The sequence below is a fragment of the Coregonus clupeaformis genome, unplaced genomic scaffold, assembly GCF_020615455.1.
Source record: "Coregonus clupeaformis isolate EN_2021a unplaced genomic scaffold, ASM2061545v1 scaf1871, whole genome shotgun sequence".
NCBI classification, from domain to species: domain Eukaryota; kingdom Metazoa; phylum Chordata; class Actinopteri; order Salmoniformes; family Salmonidae; genus Coregonus; species Coregonus clupeaformis.
The window spans coordinates 43,207-57,144 of NW_025535325.1; positions in this window are offsets into that span (position 1 = coordinate 43,207).

Genomic DNA, 13,938 nt, shown 5'->3' on the forward strand with positions numbered 1-13,938 from the left:
ATATATTTATTTGGAGTGACCATTGTGTAAGTGTGAAATTTCCACCTCATCAATCTGAGCTTCTTCTATTCTGTAGAAGCTGTTATGTGTAGATCAGACACAAGATTTAGCTGGCTTCCTGGATCATCATGCCTTAACTGGTTCTTGTTACAACTCCTCATGAGCCAGCCATTGTGCAGGAAAAAGGGGTTGTAACCAGGAAGAGACTGAAGGTCTTAGGGTTGTACAGGTATCTCTTCTGAATGCACTGAGAGTAGTGTGTCCTTTTAATGCACAAATAATTTTATTTTGTTATTAAGGTTGTAAACTGGGTCTTTAACACAAAGAGGTATAAAGATACAATAATGCTTTGAAGAATTATAACATTTCTACATGGAAAAAGTGTTAAGATGCATGAAAGAAAGAAATGATGAAGGTGCTTCATGTGTTTATAGAATTTGAATTTGGGAAATTTATTGCATTTTGTAAATTGAGTTAGTGACATAGCCTTATTCTGTTCCAATGTTTTCACCTATATAGTATTAAATACCAACATGTGTTGAGTTCAAAAGTTGCTGACACCATTCAAAACCATTGAGGGTTTGGAACTTTGGAGCAATTATCTCAGAATCATCATTTTTGCAGATAGAACCTTGTAGTCTGGGTTTCCTATTTCATGCCTATAACAATGTTGCATCAGCTGTTAAAAGTGTAGGGATTATTAGCAAACGCTCATAACTCAGTTGTGGATATTATGATATTGTCGCTTTGTAATTCAAGTATTTAAGGAGAAAATGGTGAATGTTTTGTATGGTGACTAAAGAAATAGAACTATGATGTATAAGAAATGGAATATAAAGAAAATTGCATATTTCAGGAGTAGTACATTTTGTGATGGCCGGCACTATCAAGGGCTGGAATGCAGAGAAAGACAATTCAGGCTAGCATTTAGACTAGAGAAAGACCAGCCAGGCCGAACCAGAAGTAGTAATCAGTATATTAGTACAGGACAGTCAAATGGATTGAGTAAAGCAGGAGATATGTTTTGCTAATGAAAAGGAACATATTTAAGACTGGGATAGTGATCGAGACAGACAATGTTGTTAAAGTAAACTATACTTTTGCTAGTCCAGGAGGACAATTAGCCAGTAGATGAGTGAGATTCATATTATGCCTATTTTAAATTAGAGTGATTACTGAATAACAAGAGTAGCATTGAACGTTAAATTCCTAAAAGAGTAGGTAGACAATCAAAAAGAGCAGCAAGACATGATTTAGCCAGTGTGTAAAGAGTGGGAATGACCAGTGGTAGAGATACTGGGGTTCCAGGTCAATGGATTATATATACACTAGATGACTGACGGGGTGTAGAAGCAAAGCGCTTCCATTTGGCACTCATGAAAGAACATATTTTGAAGTATGAAATGATTTTTTTATGTTTTAATTTGTTTTTGCCAGTTATTTATTACAGAAATATTAAAGATACTTTTAAATTATATTAGGAGAAAATAAAAATAATATATATATAAATACAAAAAAAAAAAATTTCAAAAAATAAATTTTAAATTAAATTATGTGCTACATCAACAAAGAATATTTAGTTAAATGTAATTTTTTGGTCAAAAATTTTAATTGAAATATGTAGAATTTTCATTATCTTATGTGAGGACTGGTTCTACTGAGGAGTGGCCAAGATGGTCGAATGGTGGCTTCTGTAAAGCCTCTTACGGAACAATAAAAGCAATCCAGTGGTAATAATAGTCCAGTAGCGTGGTAGGGACCAAACTGCTTTTTTCACTGTCTGTTGAGGAGACCTAAAGTAGCACTTCACAATGTATTTATGGAAATGTATTGGTGAGGGAACAAAGTAGTTGAATGTTAGATTATTTTTTAAATGTATGTTTAAACTGTTACTAATGTGACAATTTCTTTTTGCACAATTAACCAAAGGTAAGGTGAGGTGGGTTTGAATAGGAGGGTTATATATTAAGGGAATTGCTGGAATTGCAGGAAGGGGACTCGGGCTTAACCATATCAGTGTAAAAGTAAATAAATCATGGTAACAGTTGTTGCTTAACCATTGAAAAATGTGAAAACACTAGCAATGTAACTAGAGTGTTTTTTTAGCTGAATGTGTTTTGTGTGATATCAAATATAGAAAAGAACAAACACAAGTACTTGTAAAAATATAAAATATGTAGTTAGAGTCCTCCTTACACAGCCCTTTGACATGCTGATAACGCAAGTGAGGCCCAGGAGGGGACTGCTTCACCAGAAGAGAATGATACTGGGCCATTCCTGAGACATGTGATGATGTCCTTCTCATACCTCTAGGGTTCCACCTCGTTGGTGTCTGCGCATCGTGTTGTTCTGTAAGCAGCTTCAGCGGTCGTTTTGGAGGGTGTGATTGTTCAGTTTCTAAACCCTTGCTGGTTGATTGATGTGTGTTCTGTTAGTGGCTGGACCCCTAGTGCCCCTTCAACCATCTGTCTCTAACTACCTAACTCCCTTCCATTGTTGCAATATTCAACTGACGTGAAGATTGTTGGTAAAAAGGTGATCTAAATTAAAAAATGGAGATGTATAATATGAAGTACTTGATTTCTTCCTGTTTTGTAGGCTCTGAGTAAGTTAGTGTGATTTAGGTTTATTTTGCTGAGTAATGGAGAGGAGAGATTTGTTGATGTAAATGAAAATGTATATATATCATTTTTTATAAAAAAAAATGAACAAAAATAACTATGATGTATTTGTGTGAAACATCACAAGTACAGCTCAATCAGTAATGTTTGTTAGATAGGCAGTATTGAAGCAAGCCGCTTTAAGTCAACTGCTGTATTTTAGGATTCCAAAGGAAAGTGTTAATGTGTTGACTATAACACGATAAAGGTCCTTCAGGGTTACATGCTTGTTCCAGAGAGCCCCTCCAAGATAATTGTTGGTATGGTATACGCTTGCATGATGTTGCGATATGACAGAGTCTGTGTTGCACAAGCTTACAGGACATGGTGACCCCACTATAGGGATCTCTTCCCCCATTCTCCTTCTTTTGACTTGCAGGGAAATAATGGATCATACCCGTACTATTGACTCAAGTTTTAACCTCTTAATGGAGATGGGAGGAGGAGCAGTAAAATTTATAGGGTATTTGGAGGAACTGTCGATTCAGAGGGACCCTTGGGACTGAAGGTCCCCTCAGGTGGTGGGAGACCCACCACACTCTTTATGAAACAGGTGCAGGAATATATTGTAAATTTATCACTAAACGAACATTTTAATAGATGTTAATGATAATGATGAAAAGGTTGTGAAGATAGTGATTAAGCTAAGTATGGTTGATTAGAAGGGCAAGTGTAGATGAATTGTTGAGGGTTTTTCCTCTGCATCTCACTGCTAATTGATACTTGCAGTAGTAAAAAGATGACTCTCAGTTAAATCATTGGAGAAACTGAAAAGAGTTACTGTCTCTTGCTAGACTTCCTTTGTCTCAGCATGTGCCTGTGCATTAACAGAGAATCCTGTAAATCTGTCATGCCAACTGAATTAGTAATACAACTCATTTACAACTGGAAGAGATGACTAATCAATTCAACTCTTATTAACTGTGATTAACTTGTCACCCCCAAACTAATAAAGTAAAATGTGTTAACATTGCCGTTGTCCTTGGCTTTGTTTCATTTAGTAGATAAAACTAATTCCTAAATAGAATAGGCCTACTGCTGCAGCAAAATACGAAGTTTTGTCACATTGTCAACTGTTGACTGGGGCCTTGGAGAAAAACCAAACTGCTACTTTTAAATCAAATATATCTTCAGCTGCTGCTCAATAGCATTTAACACCCGATGAAAGGTATTAGTACACAGGAACAGGATTAGAGAGTTTTTTAACACTAGTGATGTCTGGTTTTTGGGGGGGAGTATATTTCCTTTTCTGCATAAACAGCAGGATGTTTGGTAGAAGCTATGGGATGGAGGAGTGGTGATTGATTGACCCTTTTCTGGATCAGCAGAGGATAAACAATCAAGGGGGAGGGAGCGAGGGTAGAACAGATACCTGCAATTACACCATGAGCTATGTCCTGGCTCAGCCCATTGCTTTCTGCTAATTTGACAGGCCTTCGATAAATGTGTACCAGCCCCCTAAATTATATTTTCTCCCAGCAACCAGCCAGAACGGTCACGGTTTCATCTCTATAGCAAACAGGGGAACTGACCCATAAACCTCCGTGTGAATCAATCCATCTATTATACCTACACTGTCTATCCCTTTTTGTTCTGTCCTATATGATTATTAAGGCAAGAGAGAAAATGGGAGGTGTGGGGTTGTGTGTGTGTGTAGTGGTGTGTAAATGTATATGTATGATTATGAAGTTGTGTTGGGGTGGTGTGTGTGTGTGTGTGTGGTGTTAGTGATATCAGAGTGGTGTAGCTAAAAGGAGAGATGTATATGCTCAGGGGTGGTTTGGGGTGATGACTGCTATCTGTGGGTTGGGGGCAGTGGTGGACAGGGGCAAGGGGAGGTATGGAAGCAAAATCACTTTTTGATGATGGGGCAGCATTGGAGCCTATGAGACCCCGTTATAACCCTAAAAATGATACAGGGAGGAGCTACTGAAATCATTGTCCCAGGAACACACCTCAGAGAGGATGAAGCACAATATGCATTTCAGCACCTCTGTGCATAAAACACGATGAATGAATGAATGAATGAATTTGAAGTGAATGCAACGAATGAACTAGTAGTAAAGGCATGAATAGTCCAACCCCACACAGACACAATAGACCACTGCTTACAGATCTCATCTATCATTTGGAGGTTTGATAATTGGTAAACAGAATGATTTTTAATTGAAATGAACTCTGTGTTTAGATTCCAGACTGGAAACAATAGGAATGTAGAATCTTATTAGTGTAAGTCCTCGGTTTCCTCTAGCATAGACGCATGTCCTTCCCAGCCATCTTCAGTCGCGAAGGGCCACGTGACTTTTTCACAGTGTTGCATGAATGATCATAGTAAGGCAGGATGGCATGGTTTGGCAGGGGAGAGGCCTGGATTGGCTGGGTGAGAACCCCTCTGGCCTCTGGCAACGTGATAGAGAGTGGAGGGGATTGGCACGTGTTGCTGAATTGCATCACCTCAGCTGGTAGGTGTTAGGCCCCACCCATCTGTGGGGTATGAGATGTGCAAGGTCACAGGTAGAAGTTGAGAATTTGGGGCGTGGCACGATAATGGTTAGAGGGCTGGAAGACGTAGGCCCGCCCCCCTCCAGATCACACGTACAAGACCTGGCTTTAATATCACACAAACACACACATATAAACAATAGTTGCCCACAAGCATCAAAACAAACAAACACATGCCCAAAAGACACACACACACAAGTGGACAGGTGCTCCACCAAAGAACTGACCTCGTAGTAGCTTTCATTAGAAAGTTGCACACAATATGTCCTCGTACGTTTTCAGAATGTAGTGAATGCAGTTTCAAAGGATATGCTACAGTGTTTGTGGTGCAGCCCTGCACTAGAGTGGTGAGCACTTCAAAGGAGATTTTTACAGGATAGAAGAGAACATAGAAGGGAAGAGAAGGGGAAATGTTTTTCAAGAGGAAAAGGTGAAAGTGAGAAATTAATGACATGTTCATAAGAGGATTCAAGGACACTGGTCAGGGTAGAACATTATTTTTCAGAAGAAAGTGCAGGTTTGGGAAATGGGGAGTTTAGTGTGAGAGATGATGACCATAAATAAAATACATCAAAATGTATAATAAAGTAAAAAGGAGAGGATGTATCACATGGTTAGAAAAGAAAAAGGGTTTTAGGGATAACATCTGAAAAGCATTGAAAATCTATAGAAGGGAACTGCTTATTCAGCCTTGCATTATTCATGACAAGGGAATGATATGTGGGTAGATGTTACAGAAGAGAGGATGGAAGACAAACAACCTGCATGTACAACTAATGGAATGTCAGGAAAAGCAGCAAAGTTTCTGGGTGATGGAGATGGCATAAGATCGTCAGCACTGGACCACGAGAATGAAAGGAAAAAAACACTGTGGTGTGTAGGGGAAGTGAGAATGACAGGAGAAGTGAGACAGAGTAGATAATTAATGGAGCTTAGGACGTGTGTATGGGGGGGCTACTGACAAGGGCTTTCATTCAGCCCTGCATGCCTCGAGGCTCTCAGTAGCTCCTCACCAGATGGGGGGTAGGGAGGGGTGGAGGGTCGCGTAGGTAGGGGGCCTCTCCTGAACCCTAGCTAGCATTAGGCCTCCCTTTGTCCTCTTGGCTGTCACAGATGGCAGAAGAGTTGGGTAACACAGCAGGTACACTGCAACCATAAAAGTGAGAGGAGGAGTGGAAGGAGTGTTTAGGAGGCTTTTAATAACACTACATGGGGAAAGGTGGCAATTGGATTCAATCACAAACATCTGCCCCCACCATAACTCACTCTATCCACTAAAGGTCTTAAAAACCTCAGCTAGTTTAAGGATATATATGAAATGAAGAAAGTATCAGCAATGTTGATAGACATTTGCGGTAAACTGCCATATTTTTACATGACAAACACAAAACAAGACTGTCTGTGACTGTGTTAACAAAATATAAGTAACTTAGTTTTACAAGGGGCCACATAGAATGACCTTCTCTCTTCCTTTTGAAACAAATGTTTTCCACTACTTGTCAACCAACTCAAATACAACCACCCACACTAAAACAAACACTGCCCTCCTCCTTGTCCCTGTCCCTGGTCCCCTCCGCCTACCCTAGACCCTTCCGGGCCATCTCCCACGTTTTATTGATTTAATGTTGTATCACACCCATCGATTTAATTTTGAGAATAGATGGATGGGATTTGAGAGAAGGAAGAGGAGTGACAGGTATAACAGTCTCCCATCCTGCTCAGTGTTAGGATGGAGCACAAGTAGTGAATTTAGGGATGAATGTAGCCTTACAGTATATGGTTATTATACTGGGTTTTGATATTGTATCAACAAACTTGACTGAGGATGATTTCAATGTTGTGTGTATGTTATGTAAGTGCAGGGGTCTTTTTGAACATAGTTTGGTATTTTTCACTGCCACTGGACCCTGTAATTTATCTTTTAAATCACAGTGAATGGGGGCCTCAACAACCTCTGTAATTTCACTTCCATTGTAAGATTAATACACATACACCAATTGGCTCTACCATCCTACTTCAATGTTACAGCACTGGGAGATAACTTAGATGGATAGCTATTTCCTCCTGGCAGATACATTATGCGTGCCAAAGGATTTTAATTGTTTCGTCTTTTTCAGCTTATGATTCATCTTTTTTGCATTTTTAATATGAGGAATTTTCACTGGGCTACATGAGCTTTCTGATCAATGTATCTTCGATTATATTGATTGTTGTCCTAAGTTAAAGACCTTTTTTTTTCTGTCTGGCTGATGAGTATGGTGTTCATGGGATTGGTCTGGATGGAAGGTGAGAGAGAGCACAATGAGGAGAGGGAACAAACCAAGAAAATGAACATATACAAGGGGAGGTACACAAATGGACAGTGCCCTTGACATTTACTGAAGCGAGAAAGAAGTGCAGTTGATTTTCTATAGACAAAGACATGAGAAAGTTTTGACACCAAGACAGGACTATAGAAATCAGCACAGAGTTTGCTAGATAAAGTGTGTAGAGCACAATGTGTAGAGGGTGAGAAAAAGGAAAGGGTAGATGAGAACAAAATGAGTCAGAGATATAATATGATAAAGTATGAAGTCGTATTTTCCCCATTATATCCATTCCTGTTCATCTGCCCCCCCACCCCCCTCATCTTGTACTGATGGTGATAGACAAGCAGGAAGTAGGTTTACATGTATATGAAATTAGTAATTGCAACCGGACAATATAGCTTCTTTTCACACAGCTCATAACACACACACGCTCATACACACACAAGACACAGAACACACAACACAGAATAAACACACACACAAAACACAACAGACACACACACCTCCTACACAGGCACTGTGACGACGCACACACACACACAACACACACACACACACACACACAAACCGAAAAAAGTCTGCAGAGGAAACAGCCGGAGTACGGATAGTGAGTATTATCAAAGAAACTCTCCATTACTAGACTGTGGTTTTCCAATGTACCTAGACACCTGAATAAATACATAAACGATTTTAATGATGCTTTTTCACACTGCCTTGACCACACATCAACAGGGATGACAATGCCCACACTGGCTGAGGCTGTTATTCACACGCCTCCCCTCAGAGACATCCTGCTCTCTCTTCTGCCCTTTTCTCATTCTCTCAAATGAAAGTCAGCACTGCATGGTTGGTGGTAGCGTGAAAACATTAAAGATTTTTGGTTCGAAGGCTTCAGCAAGTAGTAAGCACAGGGCCTTCAATTGCAAATAAAAGTGCCCACTGCCCACAGACAGAATGCATCTGACATGAAAGGAAAACTGTTCTGCAGATAGGCCTGACAAGAATGCTTGACAGTTTTTGTTATTTAGCTTTATGACATTATGAAATCTGGGCACAGTGATGTTGTTTGAATAGCTGGTGCACAAGCTCTTCAAACGTGCCCTCGCAAAATTGATTAAAAGCACTCCTCCTTCAAATAAACAGCACGCTGTGCTCACAGACCTAATGCTTAACTGTTTGTTACTTTGAGAGAAAATGAGTGTCCCCTGAACGGGTAATGGCATGACATGTTTGTGTTAGAGAGAAAATGATGATGGAAGGGGGGAGATTTAGGGAAGTAGGGAGGATGTGGAGGAAGGAGAGACAGGAAGGAGGGGAGGAGGGGGGAGCAAGGAGGGGGAAGAAGGGATGGATGGGAGAGGGGAGGGAGAAAGAGGAGGAAGTAAGGAGGAAGGAGGAGGTGTGGTTAGGAGAAAGCTGTTTAGTCCGGTCTGACTGCTCCTGAGCATTGAGTGCAGCCTGAAAGGGAGTGGGCGTGGGTGGTGGCGGGGGCACGAGATGACATGACCCTGGAGTTAGCCAAAAAGGCCGTCTGGGAGCCAGGAACACAGGGGACCACAGACAACAGACGGAGAGATGGCAGGAGGAGAGGGAAAAGAGGAGAGGAAGAGATTAGGGGAGAGAGTGAATGAGTGAGTGAGGAGATGAGGGGAGTGAGTGAGTGGAAGGATTGAGTGAGTGAGTGAGAGAGAGAGAGAAAGAGAGAGAGAGAGAGAGAGAGAGAGAGAGAGAGAGAGAGAGAGAGAGAGAGAAAGAGAGAGAGAGAGAGAGAGAGAGAGAGAGAGAGAGAGAGAGGAGAGAGAGAGAGAGAGACAAGAAACATATAAATGATATGACACATATGAGAATAAGGAAATAGTAGTGAGAAATGTAGTGGAACAGATGGTGTGAAGCATAATGTAATATGAGAGACAACGGGAGAAGGGACTCATTGGCCACATATATGAGGGCTGTGATGTCACCACAGACCTAGGGTACCCCTGTGAGAGTGGGTGCCTACAGTACAGTATGTGAGAGTACTATCAGCCCCCCCCCCCATTGACTAAGGACAGCAAATGAAGCACATAATAAGGGTGGACAAAAAGGGGACTGGGAAGATAGAAGTCAGTGAAAGTTTGTGTGTAAAACAAGTAATATGTGCGGTGTTGTAAAGCACCACAATACACATCTCTACTTGAGGGAGTTAGTTTTAAACACAAACCCTGACTCAGTGAGACTCAGTGAGGGTAGTGTCCCTATGTGTTGGGATGCTCAACAGAACTCCTGACTGCAGTATACCTGAGTGTGTCTGGTATTAGCTATGGCAGTACACGTCCAGTACATGACTAAGTGTGTATGTGTGCATGGATAAATTTGAGGTTTGTAGTTTTTTTATAACTTTGTCATCTTTCCAAAGCTGAGCTAGGTTGTCATGGAGACCACACAATTGTGGAAAAGGAAACAGGCAGAAGGGAGAAAGTGTATGAGATATTGAGATTGTGGGGTGAGGGAGAGAGAGAGAATGGAGAGTGAGAGAGAGAGTGAGAGAGTGAGAGCAGGAAGATGCAACAGCGACAAGAGTGTTGAAAAAAAGGAAATCATGCTTTCCTTTTCTCTGCTAGCAGGGAATGAGATAAGAGGACAGTTGAAAATGCACATGCACACAGACACCTGTCTGAGGAAGCTTAGTGGGACCTTCCCTGGAGCCTGTGGTTGCTTTGCTCATCACGACCAGGTATCTCCAACATGTTTAAACAGGTTCACCATGGTATAACACAGGGACAGGTGTAATCCCTCAGATGACAGGGGTTAAGAGACTGAGGAGGATAATATAGCCATCACAAGCACTCATCACATGATAATTAATTTCAGTGGCACCTCCATCTTCCAGCCCTCAGGAAATTTTAAAAAGATGGATCAGTGACAGAGAGAACAGGTTTATGGAGAATACAATGGCTCGCGGAGCAGCCAATGTCTGAATGAATGAACGAATGCACAGTGTGGAGGGGAGTAAAGTTTGTTGAGTAACTTGGTCGGAGACAACACAGAGAGGTGGTAATAATCTGTTTTTCTTGTATTATTTTGCTGAAAGATTGGAATTTCTGATGAAGAATATAGAAAAGGGAATAGCTGAAATTCATTGAATTTGATGTGTTGGTTGTATTATAATGTCATAAATTAATAGTCATTATAATGAAGTCATTATAATGCTATGTGGGGTGAGGTGGAACCTGAAAAGAATGGATAAATGTATTTGAAAGAACGAGAGAAAAGTAATTCAGTACTAACTTATTAAAATGATTACAATATATTTAATAATATTTTGGCAGGAATGGAAATCTTGCAGAACTGTTGTATTCTACACAGAATATAATTTGCGTCCCCCTAGACATTTCTCCTCCCTTTTTCTTGGCTAGTATGTGAGGGTTACAAGTAAGTAGTTAGTATCTCTCCTGGCGGCTGGTTCAAACACAGGATATGAACCATATGTATATGTATCTAAAATATATTACAGATGCTATAGAGAAGAATATTGTTATATTTTGCAGAACACAATGACTCAACACCAAAATAATCCATGGATATAGTTTAAATCCATCATTGAAAATTTGTAATAGTTCAAGGGCACAGTAGTTACTGTGACAAAGCAGGACAGCCAGTGTAATTACTTTACAACTGTACCGCAGCTATGACTGCTGCCCTGGCAGGCCAGGCTCAGTAAATAGGTATGTGGCAGGACTGACAGTTATCCATTAGACATTTTTATGAACGCCTCACACCCACTCCTTTGCTGTCCTCGAGTTTGATTTAATTTTCCAAAGCTCTGGTTAATTAAGAAGAGGAGAGCAAGCTGATTAAAAATGAATAAGTTCTTTGACAGCCAGAGTGAAAAATAATAAAGTACTTCTTCAATTTTTTCTAACAAAGGCAGACATTGTAGAAAATACCGACTGCATTTAATATGGCAATGTTTTTCCACTGAGTGTAGGAGTGGTGAAAAAAAATAAGGGTGGACATGCTCTCAGTCATCCTACACGGGGTGATCTGGAACAGATGCTCAAACAACAATGCATGATTATTAAAACATTGCACATTTAACTTCTACGGCAAAAATGTAATTACTTGAGCGCAGGCATATCCCCCCTGAAAAAGAGATCTGTTCATTCTAATTTACAGAGTGATGAAACATTGGTCTATATCAAACGTGTGAACCCACGATGGTGCATGGGTTCTGATGGGGACCAATTTGAGTGATGCAAACAGGTTTCTGGATTTCCATCACCCCCACACCATATTTGGGGAGACACAAGTGGTTGTGGCAACATGGATGCATGTAGGGTCTGCTCACTGATCCATGTCCTGTATCTGAAGCATTGTTAACTCAGCATTGTAAAAACAGAGAACCATGGTTATGCAGGTAGTTATTCCAAAAATTCTCCTCTAACAGTAATCTGAAGCAGAAATACTGTAGTAAAATCTATGCAAAATTAAAATGTATTTAATAGGAATTTCAAAACACATTTGGAATCCACAATGAAAAACACGCTGTTATATATAAAAAGGGTATTATAGTAATATTTTACTGTATAATACTGTAATAGCAGTAGACTGAAAGAACAACAGCAGCCTTCTGCTGAAATCTAGGCTGAGTTCAGACGTCTATGTTAATGAACTTCAGTTGGTGTGAGTATTGTTAAATGGGTTTAATATGCCTTTAACACACTGGCAGCATGGGCTAACACACACACACCAGATGATTCCTAGGCTCAACATGAGACGAGTCCCGACTTCAATGTATCATGAGTAGAAATCCTCAAAGCAATTTTCAGACAAATATTTGCTATGTAAATATGTCCCCCCCTCCATCAACAAGCACAACATATAAGTGAGTGATGGGCTGAATTAACAGTGAAATTAGGGCATGGGCTGGTGGCAACTGGAAAGGGGTGTGTTGGTGGGCTTTATGGGCACAAGAGACCGTCCCCTGGGAAGGAGTGGTGGATCAACCCCACCTGGGAGACCCTCCCCCTCACAGGGGGTAACATGTCAGAGCACACGATGGATAGCTGTTAAGCGATCCCCCAACCCCCCCTCTTTGCCAAAAGTGCAATACGTCTGCACCCCCCTCCCCTCTGCTTCAGCACCAATAAACTAGATATTAATGAGCCTGGTAGGGGGGAGAGAGGATGAATATAGCTGGTTACCAGGATGTCGTCATGGAAACAGGGAGGTGGGAATATGGGAGAATGGTTTGAATGAGCAACAGAGGGTACACAAAATGTTTAGGCTACAGACAGACTGCAAGATAAATAAGAACTATATTCAAGACTGTTTGCTATTATGATGTGTAAACATAGGAAGTACAGTAACATGCAATGTGTAGCCTATGCCTGCTTAACTGGTTGAGAATATGGACATATGATAGATCTCATCCTAGTTGATGGTTATCAATGATAAACAGTGCCCTCTACTGCTAAAACTGTTGAAAAGTAGAGCACTAAGTGTTTTGGCCCTGTAGTTGCCTACCTACTGACACTTATGGTTTAGAAAATAGCTTAAAATTATGTCTCCATACACACCTTTTCAAAACGTTCTGTATGTTATATCTCAAACTAATGTCAAAAAGTCAGCCTTTTCGCATACTTAAACTTCCAGGGTAGTGGGGTAGGGAACACTGCCTTGTTTTCCTCTTTAAATTGTATTGGCGATCAACTAATTGATAGGAACTGCACCCACTGTACTGGAGTTTGAGGTCGGTCAACTTCAACACATAACGCCACTCCAGTTATCACTCCTTTCAACGGCACCCTGCTCCGGAGAGCAAACCAAGTCACAGGTTTGTCCGAGGGCGGGGGTGGTAGGCCTGCTCATCTGGATGGAAGACACAAAAATCATCACAAGTCACTTCAGATACCTTCAGCAATCAACAGTCCCCACCCCTCTCTCCACACATCTGACACCACATATGGATCAGCCAGAAGGCAAGGATATTTCTCCAAAGAATCTCACTCCTACTGGGCCAGAATCATCTTTGTTACATCGGGATGAGGCCCGAACTTTTGCACCTGCCACGCAGGAAATATACCTCATCAGGTCACATTTGTGAGCCAATCTTCCTCACCACACCACTTCCCTCTACACTCAGCTTCCCTCTACACTTATCTTCCCTCTACACTTAGCTTCCCTCTACACTTAGCTTCCCTCTACACTCAGCTTCCCTCTACACTCAGCTTCCCTCTACACTTAGCTTCCCTCTACACTCAGCTTCCCTCTACACTTATATTCCCTCTACATCAGCTTCCCTCTACACTCAGCTTCCCTCACTCACTTCCCTCTACACAACCCCCACACTTAGCTTCCATACACTCTAGCTTCCCTCTAACTTAGCTTTCCTCTACACTCAGCTTCCCCCTACACTCAGCTTCCCTCTACACTTAGCTTCCCTCTACACTCAGCTTCCCCTACACTTATCCTCCCCCTACACTCTT